Source organism: Pseudophryne corroboree, chromosome 1 (assembly GCF_028390025.1).
Source record: "Pseudophryne corroboree isolate aPseCor3 chromosome 1, aPseCor3.hap2, whole genome shotgun sequence".
NCBI classification, from domain to species: domain Eukaryota; kingdom Metazoa; phylum Chordata; class Amphibia; order Anura; family Myobatrachidae; genus Pseudophryne; species Pseudophryne corroboree.
Window position 1 is genome coordinate 1,019,192,392 of NC_086444.1, and position 23,754 is coordinate 1,019,216,145.

The window sequence follows — 23,754 nt, forward strand, 5'->3', positions numbered from 1 at the left end:
CATTTGTGTCAACATTCAGGCGCATCTTCGACGAGCCAGGCCGGGTAACTTCAGCTTCGTCTGAGATTCTCCGTTTACGCCAGGAATCACGTACTGTAGGACAATATCTTATACAGTTCCAGATCCTGGCATCCGAACTGGCATGGAACGACGAGGCCCTGTATGCTGCATTCTGGCATGGTTTATCCGAGCGTATTAAAGATGAGTTAGCTACCAGAGACTTACCCTCCAAGTTAGATGAGCTAATCTCACTTTGTACGAAAGTTGACTTGCGTTTCAGAGAGAGAGCAACTGAGCGTGGAAGATCATCTGCTCCAAAATCTTCTACTCCTCCTCCTCGCCAACTGTCACCAACTACAGATGAACCCATGCAAATTGGCCGTTCCCGTTTAACTCCTGCTGAGCGCCGAAGACGTCTCTCCGAGTTTCTCTGTCTGTATTGTGCAGCTCCGTCTCACACCATTAATGCCTGTCCCAAACGTCCGGGAAACTCCAAATCCTAGCTCGCCAAGGAGAGGGCCGGCTAGGAGTAATGATCTCCTCTCCATCTCCTCAAGATTGTAACCTCCCAGTCTCGCTTCAAGTTGCTCAACGTTATCAGAACGTCATTGCCCTCCTGGATTCCGGAGCAGCTGGGAACTTTATTACTGAAGCCTATGTTAAACGGTGGTCCCTACCCACCGAGAGACTTCCTTCGTCCTTTTCCTTAACTGCTGTGGATGGCAGTAAAATTTTTGATACAGTTATTTCTCTAAGGACTCTACCAGTTCGTCTGAGAGTGGGAGTTCTTCATTCCGAACTTATTTCATTTTTAGTGATTCCAAGAGCCACACATCCTGTGGTCCTGGGCCTTCCATGGCTCCGTCTTCACAACCCTACAATTGATTGGACGACTACGCAAATCCTGGCATGGGGTTCCTCCTGTACTAAGACATGTTTGTTTAAAGTGTTGCCTGTCTGTTCTTCCTCCCCCAGGTCGTCTGATGTTCCACCTCCTCCATATCAAGATTTCACGGATGTGTTCAGTAAAGCTTCTGCTGATATCCTTCCTCCTCATAGAGAATGGGACTGCCCGATTGATCTCGTTCCAGGGAAGGTTCCACCTCGAGGCAGAACTTATCCGTTGTCTCTCCCCGAGACACATTCTATGGAGGAATACATTAAAGAGAACCTAGCAAAGGGGTTCATTCGACCTTCTTCTTCTCCAGCCGGCGCAGGCTTCTTTTTTGTAAAGAAGAAAGATGGTGGTCTGCGGCCGTGCATCGACTACAGAGGTTTGAACGACATTACCATCAAGAACCGCTATCCTTTACCCCTGATTACTGAGCTCTTTGACAGAGTTAGCGGAGCTACCATCTTTACAAAGCTGGACCTGAGAGGTGCATACAATCTCATCCGGATCCGTGAGGGTGACGAGTGGAAGACCGCATTTAACACCCGTGACGGACATTATGAGTACCTCGTCATGCCCTTCGGATTGAGCAATGCTCCAGCTGTCTTCCAGCATTTCGTCAATGAGATCTTCAGAGACATTCTATACCGTCATGTCGTGGTCTATCTAGATGATATCCTCATTTTTGCCAACGATTTAGAGGAACATCGTTTCTGGGTAAAGGAGGTTCTGTCCCGTCTCCGTGTCAATCATCTCTACTGCAAATTAGAGAAATGCGTCTTTGAAGTCAAGTCCATTCCGTTTCTAGGGTACATTGTGTCCGGTTCCGGACTAGAGATGGATCCTGAGAAACTACAAGCAATCCAGAATTGGCCGGTACCCTTAACCCTCAAAGGGGTCCAGAGGTTCTTAGGGTTCGCCAATTATTACCGAAAGTTTATACGAGACTTTTCCACCATTGTGGCGCCTATTACTGCTTTCACCAAGAAGGGTGCTAACCCATCCAAGTGGTCTGAAGAAGCCATGCAAGCTTTTCATCTTTTAAAACAGAGGTTCATCTCTGCACCTGTCCTGAAACAGCCTGACATCGACTCTCCTTTCATCTTAGAGGTGGATGCCTCCTCCGTTGGAGTAGGAGCGGTGTTATCTCAGAGGGCTAAAGATGGTCATTTACATCCTTGCAGTTTCTTCTCACGGAAGTTCTCCCCAGCGGAGCGCAACTATGCCATTGGCGACCAGGAGTTGCTAGCCATCAAGCTCGCTCTAGAGGAGTGGAGATATTTGTTGGAGGGAGCTTCTCATTCAATCACCATCCTTACAGACCACAAGAACCTTCTATATCTAAAAGGCGCACAATGTCTCAACCCTCGTCAGGCCAGATGGGCACTTTTCTTTTCCAGGTTCGACTTTAAACTCCAGTTCTGTCCGGGCTCTCAGAATCGCAAGGCCGATGCCCTTTCCCGCTCATGGGAGCAAGAAAATGAGTCAGAGTCTTCAGACAAGCATCCTATTATAAATCCGTTGGCATTCTCCACGGTAGGGATGGACTCTACGCCCCCATCAGGGAAAAGTTTTGTGAAGCCGACACTAAGGAAGAAGCTCATGCATTGGGCCCATGCTTCCCGTTTTGCCGGACATACAGGTATCCAAAAAACCCTGGAGTTTATCTCTAGGTCCTATTGGTGGCCAACTCTGAAAAAGGACGTTTTGGAGTTTATTGCATCTTGCCCAAAGTGTGCTCAACATAAAGTATCCCGCCAGTCGCCTGCGGGGCAACTGGTTCCACTATCTGTTCCCCGTCGACCATGGACCCATTTGTCGATGGATTTTATTACAGATTTGCCCATGTGCAACAAGTTCAATACCATCTGGGTGGTAGTTGACCGGTTCACCAAGATGGCACACTTCATTCCTCTCACCGGTCTTCCGTCAGCTTCCAAGTTGGCTCAAGTATTCATACAAGAGATCTTCCGACTCCACGGTCTTCCAGAAGAAATTATCTCAGATCGAGGAGTTCAATTCACAGCCAAATTCTGGCGAAGTTTATGTCAAGTCCTCCAAGTCAAGTTAAAGTTTTCCACGGCTTACCATCCTCAGACCAATGGTCAAACTGAGAGGGTGAATCAGGACTTGGAGGCCTTCCTCCGCATCTATGTGTCCTCCTCTCAAGATGACTGGGTTCAATTACTTCCCTGGGCCGAGTTCTGTCATAACAACCAGTATCATTCTTCATCTTCTTCAACACCATTCTTCACCAACTTTGGATTCCACCCTAAAGTCCCTGAGTTCCAACCGCTTCCAGCAACTTCTGTTCCCGCAGTGGATATCACCTTGCATCAGTTTGCCAATATCTGGAAGAGCGTACGATCAGCTCTGCTCAAGGCATCGTTCAGGTACAAGAAGTTTGCGGATAAGAAGCGTCGAGCAGTTCCTGCTCTCAAGGTGGGTGATCGGGTATGGTTATCCACGAAGAATTTGAGGTTAAGAGTTCCCAGTATGAAGTTTGCACCTCGCTACATCGGTCCTTTCAAAATTGATCAAGTCATCAATCCTGTTGCTTACAGACTCCAGTTACCTCCCTTCTTAAAAATACCCAGGACATTCCATGTTTCCCTGTTGAAACCGCTAATCTTGAATCGGTTTCATTCCTCACTTCCACCAACTCCGAAAGTCCAAACTCAACGAGGCGTTGAGTATGAAGTGGCCAAGATCCTGGACTCACGTCACCGTTACGGTCAACTTCAGTATCTCATTGACTGGAAGGGCTATGGTCCTGAAGAACGCTCTTGGACCAATGCCTCTGACGTCCATGCTCCTGCCTTGGTCCGAAATTTCCACGCAAAGTTTCCTTTAAAGCCTAAGAAGTGTCCTGGGGCCACTCCTAAAGGGGGGGGTGCTGTCACGATCCGGGTATCTGGACGCCATTACTTACCCTTCAGATGCCTCCTAAGGCGGGCTCAGCGTTCCAGGACCGGATTCCGCTGTTCCTGAGTTTCCACATACAGAGTGGTCTTTTCATCGGCCGCGGCCTCCGCTGTGCCCGCGTGGTTAAATGTGCATCTATCAGCCTGGCGTCTCCTGTCTCCGGTGGCCGGCGCCGCCATTACTGTTTCCCAGACCACATGGATTACAAACCAAACTTCCCTCCAAGTGTCTGCATGGGCGCAGCCATCTTGGATTCTGTCATCTGATCATTTCCACCAATCTGCTGTCTGTGTTGTTGATTTGCATAATTGCCTAGCCAACCCCTTCCTTGCTGCAGGTATAAGTAAGCTGTACCTGAGCAAGGAAGACGTCAGTGCTTTGGTTGTCAAACCTAGTTCCTGTTTGTCTCTCTTCTATGATTGTCTTCCAGGTTCCAGCTCCTGTCTCAAGACTTCCACCATAGAGACCCGCACCAGCATTCCACCTGCGGTGTAGCCTGACTCTCCAATCCATTGTGGATTCATCTGTTTCCAGCTACAACACTACCTGCTTCCAGCCTCAGCTTCCAGCAGAGTACAGCTTCCCTTAAAGGGCCGGTGTCCTTTCTACACTTTACCACTCTCCACCGGAATTATTATTTCTCCGCTCTCAAGTTCTACATTTCAGTTCACATTTCATCGCTCCCAAAGTTCATTTATTATTTAACTGGTTCCAGCCAGTATCCACTCCGTGCTAACAACAGTCTGGTTCCAGCCAGTATCCACAGCAGCTGTTTTACCTTCAGCAACCCAGCTCTTCCTGGAACACCAGCTGGTATAATCCTGGGTTATCTCCATTGCTACAGCCGGGCCTGGTAAGGACTTTCCATCTAGAAGATCATAAGAACTATCTCACACTACCAGTGCCCTGTGGCTCCTGCCATGCTGTAGTACTCAGGAACTGTATTTATTCTTTGCTGACTTTTACGTTTTCTTTTATTGCTGCTGTGATGCGGAGTTGTCATAATAAACATCATTGACTTTTATCTAAGTTGTCGTGGTCACGCCTTCGGGCAGTTATTATTCATGTTACTTACATGTCCAGGGGTCTGATACAACCTCCCAGGTTCCGGTACATCTCAGCCCCTACAACTGAGGCTGCCTCCCGTCAGCTCAGGCCCTCAGTTGTGACAAAGATTGACAGGAAGAAGGAGTTTATGGGTGGCAACTGACCATTTTCAGGGAGTGGTTGTAAAAATGCAGATGTGTCCAAGCGTTTGCAGGGCGGGTGTCTGACGTCAATTCCGGGACTGGACAGGCTGAGTAAGTTCAGACCTACTCAGAAACTGCACAAAACTTTTTTGTACTGCTCAGCTGCACAAGTATTTGCACACTTGCAAAGTGAAAATACACTTCCCCATAGGTGGCGACTATCTGATCGCAGCGCTGCAAAAAATAGCTAGCAAGCGATCAACTTACCCTTGGAGACTTGGAGAAGGGTTAGAGTTAGTCTGCTGGAGGGAACATTTATGGTTAGGCACTAGGGCAGGAGTGAGCAATAAGCAGATTTCCAGCTGCAGTTGAACTACACATACCATCATGCCCTACAACAGTATTATCATGGGTATATAGCAAGGCATACTGGGATATGTAGTTCTACCACAGCTGGAGGACCACTTATTTCTCTTGCCCTGGGGGAGATTAGGGTAAGGCACCAGATGGAAGGGGGGGTCAGGCACTAGGGGCTAGGTATGGTTTAGGGTTAAGGTTAGGGGTAGGATTAAAATAACAAAAAATGTGTTAACCTTTTTTGTGTCGACCATTGACATCTCAAACTTTGGTCCTGTCAATCTGAGTCCATTTCGTCCATCAATCTGTTGACTTTTTGACCCTGTCAACCTATTGACTATATACTGTTAATCTTTTAATTCACAACCATATCATACAAAGCATGCTTCTAAGGAGAACACGGAGAGGAAGGCAGAAATGTCCAGTGCAGGTTCCAAAACTGTGTTAAAGTCTCCACTGAATTTCATGTGTCACTGCACAACCTGTCCAATGCATTAAAACAAATAACAAACAAAGGGCCCTGTTTTTGGTTAGTTGCAGAAACAGAGATAAACATGAACAATTAGGAGCAAAGAGTACCAATAACAATAAGGAAGCATCTATTAAGATCCCATATAGATTTGGGGAGAGTAAATGGAATCTTGCTATGAATTAGGGTATCAAACCCCCCCCCCCCCCCTGAGGAAAAAAAGGTCTTTAAAAATTGTTTACCTCACAATAAAGATAATATTAGTCTGCTTCCCTCTACAAGCTCACAACACCATTGTTGGAGGAAAGGGAGTATTGGCTGAGGGAGAAGCAAAGGAGAAGAGAGAAGAGGGTAAGAACATAAAGGAGTAAGACATCATGTACAGTAAATACCATTAACTTGTAGTGCAAAAAGTAAAAAAAGGTGCCAAAAATGAGAGCAGAAGTGAATGGTTGACAATGTCATATATGCACATATAGTTATGTAAAAAATGGGAGAAGTAAACAAACAATGTGGAAGGGAAAGGAACAGAGAAGGAAAGAGGAGACTAGTAAGTCATAAACTTGTCAACATAGAAACAGCCAAGTCATGTACATGAGTAGTAGCAAGCTATCAAAATATTACACTTTTCAGACTAAACATTGGTAAAAGAACATACTGTACATACCTAACAAACATTTTTTCAAACACAGACAACAAAAAATGGTTTACAAATCATATTAAATCTCATCTGCAAATGTTGTAATTGAATCAATAACAACATAGGGGGTAATTCTGAGTTGATTGCAGCAGCAAATTTGTTAGCAATTGGGCAAAACCATGTGCACTGCAGGTGGGGCAGATATAACATTTGCAAAGAGAGTTAGATTTGGGTGGGTTATTTCGTTTCTGTGCAGGGTGAATACTGGCTGCTTTATTTTTACACTGCAATTTAGATTTCAGTTTGAACACACCCCACCCAAATCTAACTCTCTCTGTTATATCTGCCTCCCCTGCAGTGCACATGGTTTTGCCCAACTGCTAACAAATTTGATGCTGCGATCAACTCAAAATTAGGGCCATACAGAGGTGCATAAAGATGTGTCCACAAACATCCATCCCCATACCATGCCAAATAGCCATGGATTTTGCTACTTAGCCATGCCAAAGAACTAATCCTAATTACTAATTTCACTACAAGTGAACTAAAATGCGAAATTTCTAAATCTGCAGAAAATAACGACACTAGTTAATGACATGTTCAACTTATCTGGAACGCATTGCACAGACAGCTTGCTACCTATACCTGGGGCACTGTTTGACCTACAGCCTTTATGCTCACACACTGTCTGCAGTGGTACAAGATACTTAGCCTGGGACCCTTTTGCTCTACTGGCATTAGCCCACCACAGCACCCACTTATGGCGAGAGGCTGACGGATCACCCCTTTTTATGTCCATTGTATTTATTTAAATTATGTGAAAGTGTGTATTTTTTTTACTGTTTGGATGTAGTAAAAGTCCATATTTTTAACACGTTCCCGGTTATTCGTGTAATTATTATTGGAATATCCATTTGAATTTTTAACGCCAATCTGCTTTGATATTTTGTACTTTCATGTTCAACATAACAACATTATGCATGTCAACTGCGAGAATGTTGACCAGCTAACCATAACCATAACCCTAACCATAACCTAATCCTAACCATAGCCCGAACCCCAAATGTAGCCCTTACCGTAACCCTAATCCTCATATAGTCATAATTAGTGGCGGTTCGTACCATTAACAGCCTGGGGGCTGCCGTGCTGAAGCTGCAGCCAGAGTTGACTAAATCTAATGAGCGGAAGAAAAAATATGCATGTGCACAAGACCTTTTTAGCAGACTTAACAGCTTCTATGGCTACCCCTAGAAGCACAGTACACCTGGTGTGTGAGCCAGTGCAGGCATCCTGCTAGAAGCTCCTACTGTGCTTATTACACTCTGACAGACAGTCCCTCATGGAGAGAAGTTTTCTCACCTGAGACTGCAGCCCTGTGTAAGTAGCAAGCAGAGCTTCCAATAGGAAGCTGTTCATAGTGTAGATATGCATAATGTCAACATTTTGAACATGTCAATATGGGTTATATTGTTTCTATGCAGGGTAAATACTGGTTGCTTTATTTTTACACTGCAATTTAGTTTTCAGATTGAACACACCCCACCCAAATCTAACTCTCTCTGCACATCTTACATCTGCCCCACCTGCAGTGCACATGGTTTTGCCCATCTGCTAACAAATTTGCTGCTACGATCAGGTCTGAATTAGGCCATGAGGTGTGGGATGCCGACCAATCTCTGACATTATTTTAAAGGGGCAATCACTTGCAAGGCAAAACCATGCCTTGTAAGTGATTACCCTTTTTAAAAAAAGTTGGAGATGGGGCAGAATCCCGTACCTCTAGTGATCTCGGACTCCATTACATCCTGCTGCGTATATGATTCATTTTAAGAGGATATATACAGTATATCAACTAGTAAAAGTGCAATTACTGTATATTCAGTGTGTGTCCACTCAAAGAATAGAATTAAATGTTACAAAAGATACATGCTGTAGTATAGCACAACAGTCTGTATTGGAATGCCACTGATTAGCGTAAATTGAGTATATGTAAATAGAGAGAAGAAAATTCTATTTATCTCATTTATTTATTTTTAAAACCGGCATATACTGTACTTAATTTCTCTATGTACCATATTTTGTACCAGATTTTCAATTTAAATGAAACTAATAAATACCATAGTTATTATACCTAATCTCTGACTTTTATGTATTACACTCTTTGTTAAATGGATTATTTTACTAAGCTATCTACACTGACAATTATAGAGGTTAAAAGGAATTACCTTTTTTCACCACACACGTGTCTTCTTAAACGCTTCTCATACATAAAAATCTAAAATAGCAACATGATACTTCTGAAGAAAACAGAATTAATGCAATGTATAAGAGTTTATTTTTGGAGGCTGAGTGCATATAAAAAAATGATTTTTACTCTTTAGGAGTCTTATTATAGCACAACAGGAATATAGCCAAAAAATTAGCGCTGTTCCATAGTCCATTAACAAAATGTCAAATCTTACGAGTACTGTATAATCAATGCAGTAAAATTATCTGTTGAAAAGGGTATCTCTAAAATTACAGACATCTCTTTATACTTGCAGCTACAGCTACAGATTGCTAATAAACAAATATGTTTCAACAAAACCTGTAGTAATATTAATTGCAATATAACAAATCACAATAAAACTATGAAAGTTCTTTTTCTTTTAATCTTTCATGACAATGAAGATAACCTATTATACAATGGCTTATTATACAATAAAGATGGCTACAATACAATAAGAAATAAGAAACAATAAGATACAATAAGAAAAAGATACATATACAATTTCACCTTTTTAAAAATTGTAAATTTAAAAATATTGATTTTATTACTAAGAAATAAAGCTGGACAATTGAAGAAAATGACTGTATAGGGTTCACATAGGTCATCATGTGTTTGTGATTCATTGAAAATGTATCAGATCTGGCACCTTTTAAATATAGTAAATGAATAGGAGTGCTGATAATCACAAAGTTCAATATATATATATATATATATATATATATATACATACACATACATACATACATACATACATACATACATACATACACACATATTTAACTTTATTTTTATTTCTTTGCACCTCATGGACCTCTCAAAGTCCGGAGCCTGTGATTATATACAACATATAAAAATGTTAAAACAGTATGGAAATCATAATTTTGTAAACCTATTATGTTGCAATAAATAGAACCACAGAAAAACAAGTGTATATAAAAATGTGAGTGTGTGTGTGTGTGTGTGTGTGTGTGTGTGTGTGTGTGTGTGTGTGTGTGTGTATATATATATATACACACACACACACTTGAAATTACAGTATAAACTTTCTCTTTTAATTATATCTAATTGTTGTGTGCATCTCCTACAGTCCTCAATAGTCACTTAAACAATAAATTTCCCACTGTGGGCTGTAGTTTTATCTGATAGAATAACACTTTCTATAACCATCTATTTGCGTGTTTTCATAATAGGAACATATCATTTAGTAGTGTAGAACTAATTCTTTGCACCTCATGGAACTCTACAGATATATTGCTTATAACTAATAAAAGAAAAAATGAATAACATACTAAATACTTATTTAATAGCTCATAGGCAAAGATATCCAACAGAGGCAAGAAGAAATATGAGCAAATGTAAAATGTGGCGCCAAGGCTTTTGCACTTGAGTTAAAAGCGATATTTAGACTGTATCTTTCCTGCAGAGACTGGAAGTGTCACCTCCAGGATGATCACACTCCAATGGCCCAGAAACAAAATCAAAGCAGCTTTTGAACATGGATTCCTGCCTTCCAAATCACCTGGCTAGTTAAAGCCCTGCTGGTTTTAATGAAGATCCTAAATGAATTGTTAATGAATGAATGCAATTAACATTTCTTGTAATTGAATACTTCAGAGTTGGGTGATAAATGATGTTTTTTAAACTTCTAAAGTAAAGAGGGAGTTTAAACATCATTTCACTCATATTTAAACTTTGAGTCTTACTTTTAATATAGTTTGCATTCTTAGTACAATAAACTATTGGAACTGTATTGCATGATCTGTCTTTTTTTATATAATTTCAAATATGCTCTGTAGAACGATCTAAGCAATAATGTACCTTAAATGTATGAAACGTCTAGAATATTGCATTTGACTACATCCTACAGGTATGAGAATAAATAAAAGGAATGCTAAATTACTAATATTATATACTCCTGACAGTAGTAGCCCTTACCTTCTATTTCTTTGCTATATTATTACAGTTTAGTTCTGTCTTTAAAAATTGTAAAATATAAGTAGAATATATATAATTTTTAAAACATTAAATTATATATTAAGTACAAGATTAGAATATATCATATAATTTATACTGTAGGATCAGTGGTTGCCAAACTGTGTGCCTAGGAACCCTGGATGCCGCAGGACACTTGCAGGGGTGCCCTGGATTGATTGTCCAGGATCAATTCATGGTCAATGTAATAGACAAACCAGTGCTGGTGGATGCCAATCATAACATGTGTGGACAAACAGAAGCAAATCTTGTCCCTCACCACACAACTAAACCTAAGGATGACATATAAATGCACTTTACTTATTCAATATTTCTTTCTAAATTTCTCAAGAAGAAGCTTTTGGCCTAGTGGTTCCGTGAAAAAAATCTCATACTCTAGGGCGCCGTGATTCAAAAACATTTGTGAACCACTGCTGTAGATTACATAATATCATATCATAAAAGGCAATAATCATTAAGTGTGGATCATGCAATTAAGACTACTGTTGAGTGCCACATCACTGCATTATGGGAAGCCCACATAATATAAATAAACACACAAATAAATATGAAGATATTAGCCAAAAACAATGCCCTACATTTTTCATTATGTGTAATACTGGTGAATATGGATTAAATAATTAGATCTAAAATATTATTATTATTATTATTATTATTATTATTATTATTGTTTCACATCACCTACAAGAAATAAGTGTTTGCCATGTATTGAATAAAAAAGGAAAAATCATCACTTTCTAAAATGAGTGGTAAATAAACACATTTTTGTAATCAGCCTTAAAACTTACAAATATATGTTTCAAGCAATAAGCAAATGCACATTTTGTTAGGCTATATCATTATTTTAATTACATATTGTAAGACAAAAAATGTTGTCATATTTTAAGAGCTAGAAGAAAAGTGAAAATATATTAGGGAAATTAAAATAATAGCAGGTTTGTTTCAATGAAAATACATTTTATAGGGAAAGTTTTGTTGTTCAAAAGAAAAAGTGTAGATAAGTACGACTGATGTAATAGCTTATTTTCCTTACTAATCTTACCACAGCATTTTCTACCTTCAAACATAACAACCTACTGTACTTTAAAAATAAAGAATTTGGGGGATATTCATTTGTTTGAAAAGTCACTTGGGTGTCTGTTTTTTCATATCTAATAGACAGGAAAAAACAGACACCCAAACGACTTTTTAAACATTTGAATTCCCCCCTTTAAATTCCTGAAGAATTATAAGTGATGTTGCAAAGATGCCTGAGCACCTCCTTAATCCACTTTACATAAGTGTATGTTCACTGTTGGAAAGACAGTCAAGAGACACTGCTAAATGTGATGAGTAACTTAAAAAAACTACTATAATTTAATGTACTGAGAAATGCAAAGAGACTATTTGGTTTGAGCAAAACTAGAAACACTCCTTGAAGCAGAATTTCAAGAAAAGGCAGAGAGGATGACTTACTTGTAACTGCTACAACATTTAATTCTGAGAAATTTTGTTAGTTAGAATTGTGTATGTACTCATTATCAAATAATTATTAAAATACTAATCTGTTGGGTTATACAGATTTACTATAGTAATAAATACTATAATAACAATATTAAACTCATAGAGTTTTGACAGCTTATAATAAACACTTGGCCTATCTAGTAGAGATGAGCGCCTGAAATTTTTCGGGTTTTGTGTTTTGGTTTTGGGTTCGGTTCCGCGGTCGTGTTTTGGGTTCGACCGCGTTTTGGCAAAACCTCACCGAATTTTTTTTGTCGGATTCGGGTGTGTTTTGGATTCGGGTGGTTTTTTCAAAAAACCCTAAAAAACATCTTAAAACATTGAATTTGGGGGTCATTTTGATCCCATAGTATTATTAACCTCAATAACCATAATTAACACTCATTTTCAGTCTATTCTGAACACCTTACACCTCACAATATTATTTTTAGTCCTAAAATTTGCACCGAGGTCGCTGGATGACTAAGCTCAGCGACCCTAGTGGCCGACACAAACACCGGGCCCATCTAGGAGTGGCACTGCAGTGTCACGCAGGATGTCCCTTCCAAAAAACCCTCCCCAAACAGCACATGACGCAAAGAAAAAAAGAGGCGCAATGAGGTAGCTGTGTGAGTAAGATTAGCGACCCTAGTGGCCGACACAAACACCGGGCCCATCTAGGAGTGGCACTGCAGTGTCACGCAGGATGTCCCTTCCAAAAAACCCTCCCCAAACAGCACATGACGCAAAGAAAAAAAGAGGCGCAATGAGGTAGCTGACTGTGTGAGAAAGATAAGCGACCCTAGTGGCCGACACAAACACCGGGCCCATCTAGGAGTGGCACTGCAGTGTCACGCAGGATGTCCCTTCCAAAAAACCCTCCCCAAACAGCACATGACGCAAAGAAAAAAAGAGGCGCAATGAGGTAGCTGACTGTGTGAGAAAGACAAGCGACCCTAGTGGCCGACACAAACACCGGGCCCATCTAGGAGTGGCACTGCAGTGTCACGCAGGATGTCCCTTCCAAAAAACCCTCCCCAAACAGCACATGACGCAAAGAAAAATAAAAGAAAAAAGAGGTGCAAGATGGAATTGTCCTTGGGCCCTTCCCACCCACCCTTATGTTGTATAAACAAAACAGGACATGCACACTTTAACCAACCCATCATTTCAGTGACAGGGTCTGCCACACGACTGTGACTGAAATGACGGGTTGGTTTGGACCCCCACCAAAAAAGAAGCAATTAATCTCTCCTTGCACAAACTGGCTCTACAGAGGCAAGATGTCCACCTCATCATCATCCTCCGATATATCACCGTGTACATCCCCCTCCTCACAGATTATCAATTCGTCCCCACTGGAATCCACCATGTCAGCTCCCTGTGTACTTTGTGGAGGCAATTGCTGCTGGTCAATGTCTCCGCGGAGGAATTGATTATAATTCATTTTAATGAACATCATCTTCTCCACATTTTCTGGATGTAACCTCGTACGCCGATTGCTGACAAGGTGAGCGGCGGCACTAAACACTCTTTCGGAGTACACACTTGTGGGAGGGCAACTTAGGTAGAATAAAGCCAGTTTGTGCAAGGGCCTCCAAATTGCCTCTTTTTCCTGCCAGTATAAGTACGGACTGTGTGACGTGCCTACTTGGATGCGGTCACTCATATAATCCTCCACCATTCTATCAATGGTGAGAGAATCATATGCAGTGACAGTAGACGACATGTCCGTAATGGTTGTCAGGTCCTTCAGTCCGGACCAGATGTCAGCATCAGCAGTCGCTCCAGACTGCCCTGCATCACCGCCAGCGGGTGGGCTCGGAATTCGGATTTGGGATTTCGAAGAATGCACAGTTCTTTGCTGTGCTGCTTTTGCCAGCTTGAGTCTTTTCATTTTTCTAGCGAGAGGCTGAGTGCTTCCATCCTCATGTGAAGCTGAACCACTAGCCATGAACATAGGCCAGGGCCTCAGCCGTTCCTTGCCACTCCGTGTGGTAAATGGCATATTGGCAAGTTTACGCTTCTCCTCCGACAATTTTATTTTAGGTTTTGGAGTCCTTTTTTTTCTGATATTTGGTGTTTTGGATTTGACATGCTCTGTGCTATGACATTGGGCATCGGCCTTGGCAGACGACGTTGCTGGCATTTCATCGTCTCGGCCATGACTAGTGGCAGCAGCTTCAGCACGAGGTGGAAGTGGATCTTGATCTTTCCCTAATTTTGGAACCTCAACTTTTTTGTTCTCCATATTTTATAGGCAGAACTAAAAGGCACCTCAGGTAAACAATGGAGATGGATGGATTGGATACTAGTATACAATTATGGACGGACTGCCACGGTTAGGTGGTATAAAAAAACCACGGTTAGGTGGTATATAATACAATTATGGATGGACGGACTGCCTGCCGAGTTCCGACACAGAGGTAGCCACAGCCGTGAACTACCGCACTGTACACTGGTTGATAAAGAGATAGTAGTATACTCGTAACAACTAGTATGACACTATGACGACGGTATAAAGAATGAAAAAAAAACCACGGTTAGGTGGTATATATTATAATAATAATACAATTATGGATGGACGGACTGCCTGCCGACTGCCGACACAGAGGTAGCCACAGCCGTGAACTACCGCACTGTACACTGGTTGATAAAGAGATAGTAGTATACTCGTAACAACTAGTATGACACTATGACGACGGTATAAAGAATGAAAAAAAAACCACGGTTAGGTGGTATATATTATAATAATAATACAATTATGGATGGACGGACTGCCTGCCGACTGCCGACACAGAGGTAGCCACAGCCGTGAACTACCGCACTGTACACTGGTTGATAAAGAGATAGTAGTATACTCGTAACAACTAGTATGACACTATGACGACGGTATAAAGAATGAAAAAAAAACCACGGTTAGGTGGTATATATTATAATAATAATACAATTATGGATGGACGGACTGCCTGCCGACTGCCGACACAGAGGTAGCCACAGCCGTGAACTACCGCACTGTACACTGGTTGATAAAGAGATAGTAGTATACTCGTAACAACTAGTATGACACTATGACGACGGTATAAAGAAAGAAAAAAAAATACCACGGTTAGGTGGTATATATTATAATAATAATACAATTATGGATGGACGGACTGCCTGCCGACTGCCGACACAGAGGTAGCCACAGCCGTGAACTACCGCACTGTACACTGGTTGATAAAGAGATAGTAGTATACTCGTAACAACTAGTATGACACTATGACGGTATAAAGAATGAAAAAAAAACCACGGTTAGGTGGTATATATTATAATAATAATACAATTATGGATGGACGGACTGCCTGCCGACTGCCGACACAGAGGTAGCCACAGCCGTGAACTACCGCACTGTACACTGGTTGATAAAGAGATAGTAGTATACTCGTAACAACTAGTATGACACTATGACGACGGTATAAAGAAAGAAAAAAAAATACCACGGTTAGGTGGTATATATTGTAATACAATTATGGATGGACGGACTGCCTGCCGAGTTCCGACTGCCGACACAGAGGTAGCCACAGCCGTGAACTACCGCACTGTACTGTGTCTGCTGCTAATATAGACTGGTTGATAAAGAGATAGTATACAATACATACAACAATATACTACTATACTGGTGGTCAGGCACTGGTCACCACTAGTCACACTGGCAGTGGCACTCCTGCAGCAAAAGTGTGCACTGTTTAATTTTAAATTAATATAATATTATGTACTCCTGGGGGCTCCTGCTATAACAACCTGCAGTGCTCCCCAGTCTCCCCCACAATTATTATAAGCTTTGCCTTTTATACATTGATGTGCAGCACACTGGGCTGAGCTGAGTGCACACAGACTGAGTCACACTGTGTGACTGGCTGCTGCTGTGTATCGTTTTTTTTCAGGCAGAGAACGGATATAGCAGAGAACGGATATATTATATTAAAATAAATAAAAGTTAACTAACAACAACTGCACTGGTCACTGTGGTAAACTCTGTCTGACTCTGCACAATCTCTCTCTCTCTTCTAATCTAATTTCTAATGGAGAGGACGCCAGCCACGTCCTCTCCCTATCAATCTCAATGCACGTGTGAAAATGGCGGCGACGCGCGGCTCCTTATATAGAATCCGAGTCTCGCGAGAATCCGACAGCGTCATGATGACGTTCGGGCGCGCTCGGGTTAACCGAGCAAGGCGGGAGGATCCGAGTCTGCTCGGACCCGTGAAAAAAACATGAAGTTCGTGCGGGTTCGGTTTCAGAGAAACCGAACCCGCTCATCTCTACTATCTAGTCTGCCCATGTGCATGCACACACAAACTAGGATTAATATTTTGTTGGGAGCAAATTAATCTACAAATACAGAGTATTTCTGGATTGTGGGATGAAATCAGAGTACACAGATGAAACAAGTATTGTATCTGTGATATTTTGCAGGTTTAAAATGCTGAGAGTGAAATTGGTAAGAATAACAAGCAATACCAACAGAAATTATTAATAGTTGTAGAAATGTTTCAGTTTATAAAATGCTAACCAATCAATTGACAGACTAGTTTTTACCACTGACAATCTTTAAAAGGAAATGTGAGGACAGGTAGAACAGTATAACCTGGTCATACCTGCAATACTATTCTCTGACTCCCATTGTGAACAATGTGAGTCATCATTTGTACTTATTTAAGTTTATTTGTACTTATTTAATTGTTCAATAATTATATCTTGCTCAAAATACTTTTGAATTCTGCTTGTTTGGAGACTATACAGAAGAATAATATTCTGTAGCCACTCTCACACACATTCCGTTGATGATTAACAATATGTAATAAACCCTAGCCTTATGTGCTGTGATTCTAATTTGGTAACTGGTATAGGGAAGATGTGAGGTAGAGGTAAATTAAAAAAAGTAATGCTAAACAACATAATTTATCTGGATAATCATTATTATTTCAGGTAGGTAAATTTCTGTTGACTGGAGGAAATGTTAATGTGTTTGAAAGATTGAGTTTGACTTGGCAAGATGACATCCAATATGAAAAAGCAAAAATACATTTAGTAAAGAGGGCAAACATGTATAGTAAGAATAACTGTATGTAAGTGTGGGTATCATCTACAATTCGACATACAGATGATACTGAAATCCAAAGGATTTTATATATTTTCCAAAAGTAATGTTATACTGTTGATAGTGAAACACAGAGCATCTGCCGTAGCACTGAGTCATAGGGTCATCAAAATTATAAAAAAGTTAATTGCTGACGTTTGTTTACTGCATGTCAAAAAAAAGGGCAAATATTGTAATTATTATCATGCTCTTCTATTGTAGCTCATTTTAAGTTCTTGGACCCATGTGTTATTGCCCCCAAAAATGGGTCTCCTGGGTTGCTTCTAGGGGATTATGCTTCATCTGCCTTAATCATAATCCCAGATACAGTAAGTACCAGCATTGGGGAACCAGCAGGTTGCATCGGGACTGATAGGCTAGCTCCCCGCAAATCTACTAGCAGTGGTAAATTACTGCTGCTAATAGGAGAGCGCCAAAGTGGATTCAGAGAAATGAAAATTGAAAGAAAAATTTGTATGAAATCCTGGATAACACAATGTCCTGTGATCCAGGGATTGCAGTATTTGTATGAGAAAAAACTGGTCAATAGTGTCAGATGCAGCAAAGAGATACTGGAGAATTAAAAATGAGCTATATAGCCAAGGGCCATCTTTTCGTATTGGCTCAATAGGCAGCTGACTAAGGGCCACAGAAGTATAAGGGCCCTAGGCTGATCGCTGAAGATCCCTTTTTTCCAGGGGTACCAGATTTTTGAAAATTGGCCCGGGAACCAAAGGTATCCAACTTCAAAGCATTGGTCCTCATCCAAGCCTGTTAATTGCTATTCCCAGCCAGATATCTCAGATTCTGATAGACTTAGAGTTTTGCTGAGGATATACTCCAAAAGCATGGACTCTACCCTTTCAGAGAACACTGGCAGCTTGTCTCTACTATCACTACTATGCCCAAAACCAGAGATATCAGCCTTCCAGCATCTGGTCCATGCTATAGCTCCACACGCCTGTTATAGAGTTTTATATTTTAGTTGGTGGATTGCTCTGGCTTCTGATGCTGATTCCCAAGTCCCTAGTACCTCCTGAAAGAAGAGACTCTCTAGTTTTTTATCCAATTAAAAGCTGAGAAATTTATATCTGCAGTCAAGCAAGCAGCCCTCTCACCGGAAAATGATGAATATTAAAACCACTCTACTATCTATGCCTCCCCTGCATAATTAAACACCCCTTACCACCACGGAAGTCCCATAATTGGGCCTCTTCATTCAGCCCAGTGCCCCCTTCTACAGTTTAGTGTTCACCCTCCCACCCCATCTCCCACCATTCGTGCAGTAAAGGAGTAATTAGTCGAAATTATTGCTTCGGGTCCCACATGCTGAATTAAAGATATAACACCTCCTACCACCTGTGGGACATCAAAGCTGCCACTGATAAACACCCCCCACATCTATCGCTGGAGGATGGATAGGGGCACCAGTGCAGTGCTTTGCCCAGGAACATGCACTGCTGTTAAGGCGGCCCAGAATTAGATGTGATCACTTCTGTGGGGTTCTGCAAACTAAGGGGCTAATGTAGAGTTTGTAGCCACACAAAAAATGGCAAGTCATTTTGCACCTTGGCACAACTACGTTGGCCTGCAGGTGGGACAGATTTCAAATGTGATAGATGTAGATCTGAGTGGTGTGACCAAACCTCAATTGAAATTGTGGTGTAAAAATAAAGTTGTCCAGCATTTGTGGACTACATTTAAAATCAGCCAATATTTACTCTACATACAAAAAATAAATAAATACATATATTTGCATGGTGACATGGTTTGTTCCATATACAAAGGCTTTTTTTTGCTTTGCTCCCAGGTTAGTAGAGCTGATCTAAAGTGGGTTCAACAGATTATGTGAGGCAAGAAAGTGTGTGAGTCAAATGTAGGTAAACATTTTCAAAAAGCATGGAGTGTCACGATCCGGGTATCTGGACGCCATTACCTGCCTTTCAGATGTCTCCTGAGGCTTGCTCAGCGTTCCAAGGCCGGATCTCATCTGTGTCCACATACTGCACATTCCTCCTGTCACGCTGAGATGCTGTCACAGCGGCGCCATGTTTGAATCCTGCATGGCGTCTCCCGTTCTCCGCGGCCTCCGCCGCCGCTCCTGTGTTATAGGTGCAGGTTGTCAGTGTGGTGTTCCATGCCTGCCGCGGCCTCCGTTGTCATCCACGAGTCTCAGCATACATTTGTCAGTCTGGCGTCTCCTGTCCTCTGTGGCCGGCGCCGCCATTACAGTTATGTTTCCACATGGTTTCCCAAGCCAGTTTTCCCTCCAAGTTCTAACATGGGCGCAGCCATGTTGGATCTAATCACATGTCTCAGTTCCTCCAATCCACTGCCTCTGGAAATCTGCATAATTGCCCAGCCAATGCCTGCATTGCTGCAGGTATAAGTATCCTGTGCCTGGGCCAGGAAATCGTCAGTGCTTTGTTTGTCATACCTTGTTCCAGTCTCTCTCCTGTGGTTGTGTTTCCAGGTTCCAGCTCCTGTCTCCAGCATCCACTAAAGAGACCCGCACCTGCCTACCATCCTGCGGTGTAGCCTGACTCTGCAGTCCTCCGTGGCTGATCCAGTTTCCAGCTTCCAGCTATTTCATCTGCTTCCAGCAGTATCCACTACCACCGGTAATCATCCTTCAACTCCTCTGTTTCCACGCTCCCTAGCATCTTACTATATTTACTCCGTGTTTCATCACCTGGCTGGTTCCACCCAGCATTCATTCAGTGACTTTATCATCTGGCTGATTCCATTCCGCATCCACTCCGTGTCTTACCACCTGGCTGGTTCCATCCAACAATTACAACAGCTGATTCAAGTTACCAACTTCATCTGTTCCATCTACTGGCATGTTCCTTGGATATCTTCACTACTACAGCCAGGCCTGGTAAGGTTATTCCATCTAAGGACTGTAACAGCTGTTCTTACCTACCAGTGTCCTGTGTAACCATTTCATGGTCAGAGTGCTCCAGGAATCATATTATTTATCATTGCCATTATTTACCTTGAATGCTGTTTGTTTACACGGAGTCTGTTAATAAACTTTTATTTTGACTTTTACCTGGTTGTCATGGTCAACCTTCGGGTTTCCTTTTGACACTTACATGTCCAGGGGTCTGATTAAACCTCCCCGGTTTAAGTTCCTCTCAGCCCCTACAACTGAGGCTTTCTCCTGTCAGCCAAAACCCTCAGTTGTGACAGTAAGCACTGATCATATGAATCCAGCCAGAGACCAGGATCAAGCGGCTAGGCCGATGCAAGAACTGGCAGCCAGACTAGAAACATCAGGAGGCTGCACAAGGCCACATCATCTGCTGTCTCCAGGATCTCTCTACGCGGCTGGATGGGATTCAAACGACCCTCCGTGGACCTGGCACGTCCGGTGCGTCCACTACAGTGACACCAGCTGTAACCCCACCCACCTTACCCATTTCCATTCCACGTCTTCTTCTCCCAACGCCAGCAAAGTTTGACGGATCTCCAAGGTTCTGCAGGGGATTTCTTAACCAATGCGAAATCCACTTTGAGCTTCAGCCTGGCAATTTCCCCAGTGACCGTACTAAAATTAGCAAAGTATAAGAACAGTCAAACAAGTTCCCTGGGCGCAAAGCCGCCTGTACACTTCAGATGTCAAAATAAATGTCACCACATTTACAAAACACAGATATACAACAAAAAATAGACACCAGACTGTGTCCTAGGCGCTTATAGAATAAATGATGTGTACAATACGTTCCTTTTTGAGATGGATGACCTCAGGATTGGTTCCCTCCTTATGGAAGTATTGTGATCTCGTCCAGTTATATTGTATCGTAGTTATTCGTACATGTGAAATAAAAAATAACATGCAATGTGTAATATTGCTAACAGTCCAGTAATAACAGAAAATGAAGAACAGTTGCAGTGAAAGGTGATCCACAGCTATCTTGCGTACCCCACTCACACTAAGGTAAATGTAGGTGTGCCCATAAAGGTATCTTTTAATGTGGTGGTATTAGCGGCATCCAGGTGACCAGACAACAAGTTGTGATGGTTTAATCATACACAGGCGTACCCAAGACTCACACAAAGGATGTAGAGGGTACTCCTTGAAAGGTATCTTTAAAATTACTATTCTTCATAAAAATGAGGCGTACCCCAACTCACACTGGAACGGGGAATTATATTCCTATCAAGGTTTCTTTATTCCATAGTGGTGCTGTCAGCAGACTCCAATGCTATGATTTAGTAGCTCGCAAATATGCAGAGAAAGGAAAATAAAACAATGTGTGATATTGTTTTAAACAAAAATGTGCACAGATTGGAGGGCACTAATGTTTGGTGGGACACTGATGTTTCGCGTACCCCACTCACATCAAAAGATAGGTGGTAATATACCCATAAAGGTATCTTTCATATGGAGACTTTCACAGACCATAAACTAGACATTTAATCCGGAATGGATTAATACACACAGGTGTACCCGAACTCACACTGGATATATGACAGACGTTCCTATAACGGTATCTTTCACACCATAGCACTCAAATATAGGCGTACCCAGACTCACGTTGAAGTGACATAGATGAATCCTATCAGGGTATCTTTTTGGTCTCAGATGGTTTGTTCTGTCTATCCTGTCTCCCAAAATTTCACCAATCAGTGTATAATGGCAGGAAGAGTCATAGAAAGTATGCTATTCACTGTTGGTGATGTGTGAAATTTTTTTCCAAAAAATTCCAAATGCAAATAGTATTCGTAAAAACAAAAAATAATTTTTAATCCATTCCAACAAAAACAAAAAGATTTTTCAAATGGAATTGAAAAAGTCTAAGTACAAAGCAAAAAGATAATTGCCTATTAAAAAAGTCATTGCCCGTTAAAAGTTCAATTTAAAAAAGAAGAAATAGGAATCTTGCTACTCACAGTCCAGATAATGTCGACGCGTTTCGGTCGTGAGACCTTTGTCAAGACATATCTGGACTGTGAGGAGACTAGGTATTTATAAGGCCACTGGCCTATCTGTGAGTAGCAGGAAGTGGTGCAATCAATTAGCCAACTTCCTGTTCCTTAATTTCGTTAATCATAACAGTGTGTACAAAATACAATGAAAATACATGATACACCACGATTTATACAATGTTGTCAAAAAAGAATTCATAAATTTCGTGTATTGTGTGTAGAACGTCCATTCCTGATCCATCGCGCTTGCCGCGCTTAGCCTTATGGGATTCGTAGTTCTCTTAATCCGATATGCGGTCCATATATGGTGTTTCCGCCGGAACCGGAAGCGGAAGTGACGTATCGGCCGCTCGGACCAGCGGAGTTTCTCAAAGCCTTCTGGTTCTTGTAGTTTAATGCTCCGGACTCGATCAAGAACTATGTTTCATAACAGTAAACAAAATAACCAAAATAACATTAGCAAAGAGGACAAAGATCGTTTTTTGCATTACAGCACCACTCTAATTACTGTACTATGAATTAGTGTCCTGTAATGATGTGAGGATTTGTATGGGCGATGGTGACGTCAGTCAGAGTATACATGACGACAACAAAAATAATTAAAATAATTAAAATAAAGCATGGATGCCCCTCCCTTTGATAATCCTCACTGGTCCCATTTGCAAACATGAGATTTTACCTCCCATGTGGGACCCGTTATTTTCATTGTTTAAAATAGATACTGGGGTGCCCATGCTCCTGGTCGTGTCATGTCACTAACAGTAAAATGATAAACCTCACCATATGCATGCATTATTTCAGCAATCCTGGCTTAGATTACATAGTGTCTAAACCAGAGATATTAGGATAAATTTACGAAAGTTATAAGAACCATTTCAGCTCGAAATCACTGTTAAGTCCTGTTGGGATAAGAGTGTTATATGTAAAAATCGCCTTCATTTCAGCTTTTGCGAGTTGGGACATTGTGTCCCTATACCTGATATTATTTTTGATATGTTTAATTCCATAAAAGCCCACAATATTGGAAACTGCACAATTATGGACCTTTTTGAAATGTAATGAAAGAGAATGGGTCTCCAAACCTTTTTTAATATTTCTTATATGCTCCCCCATTCTCACTTTCAGATCTCTAGTGGTTCTCCTGATGTAGAAGAGTGAACAGGTACATATGATGGCGTAAATCACATTTTTAGTGTGACAAGTGATGAAGTCAGTGATTTTGACTTCGGTGTCGTTTATACAAATACTTTCAATCTTGTTATGTCCCTCGCTGGTGATATTTTTGCAGCCCTGACATCCCCCACATCTGTAAAAACCTTTGGAGGTGATTCTTGATATAGGCTGAGCAGAGGGGAGATTGCTAGAGACGAGTTTAGATTTCAGATTAGGTGCTCTGCGGTATATGTGGATGGGCTTTTCAGGAACAAGGGTGCCTATTACAGGGTCTTTACATAGGAGCTCCCAATGTTTCTTAAACACCC

The 23,754-nt window shown here is 41.5% G+C and overlaps 1 long non-coding RNA gene across 3 annotated transcripts in view; it reads right to left on the reverse strand.

The window, feature by feature from the left end:
- LOC134983910 (uncharacterized) overlaps positions 1–23,754 on the reverse strand; it is an 81,042-nt gene that overhangs the window by 2,815 nt on the left and 54,473 nt on the right. For 2 of the 3 annotated variants that reach the window (XR_010191699.1, XR_010191700.1), the window contains one exon: positions 6,076–6,151. This is a non-coding gene — a long non-coding RNA (uncharacterized LOC134983910). Of the gene's footprint in view, positions 1–6,075; positions 6,152–8,698; positions 8,760–23,754 lie in introns of those variants that run through there. The other variant, XR_010191701.1, reaches the window with a different exon arrangement.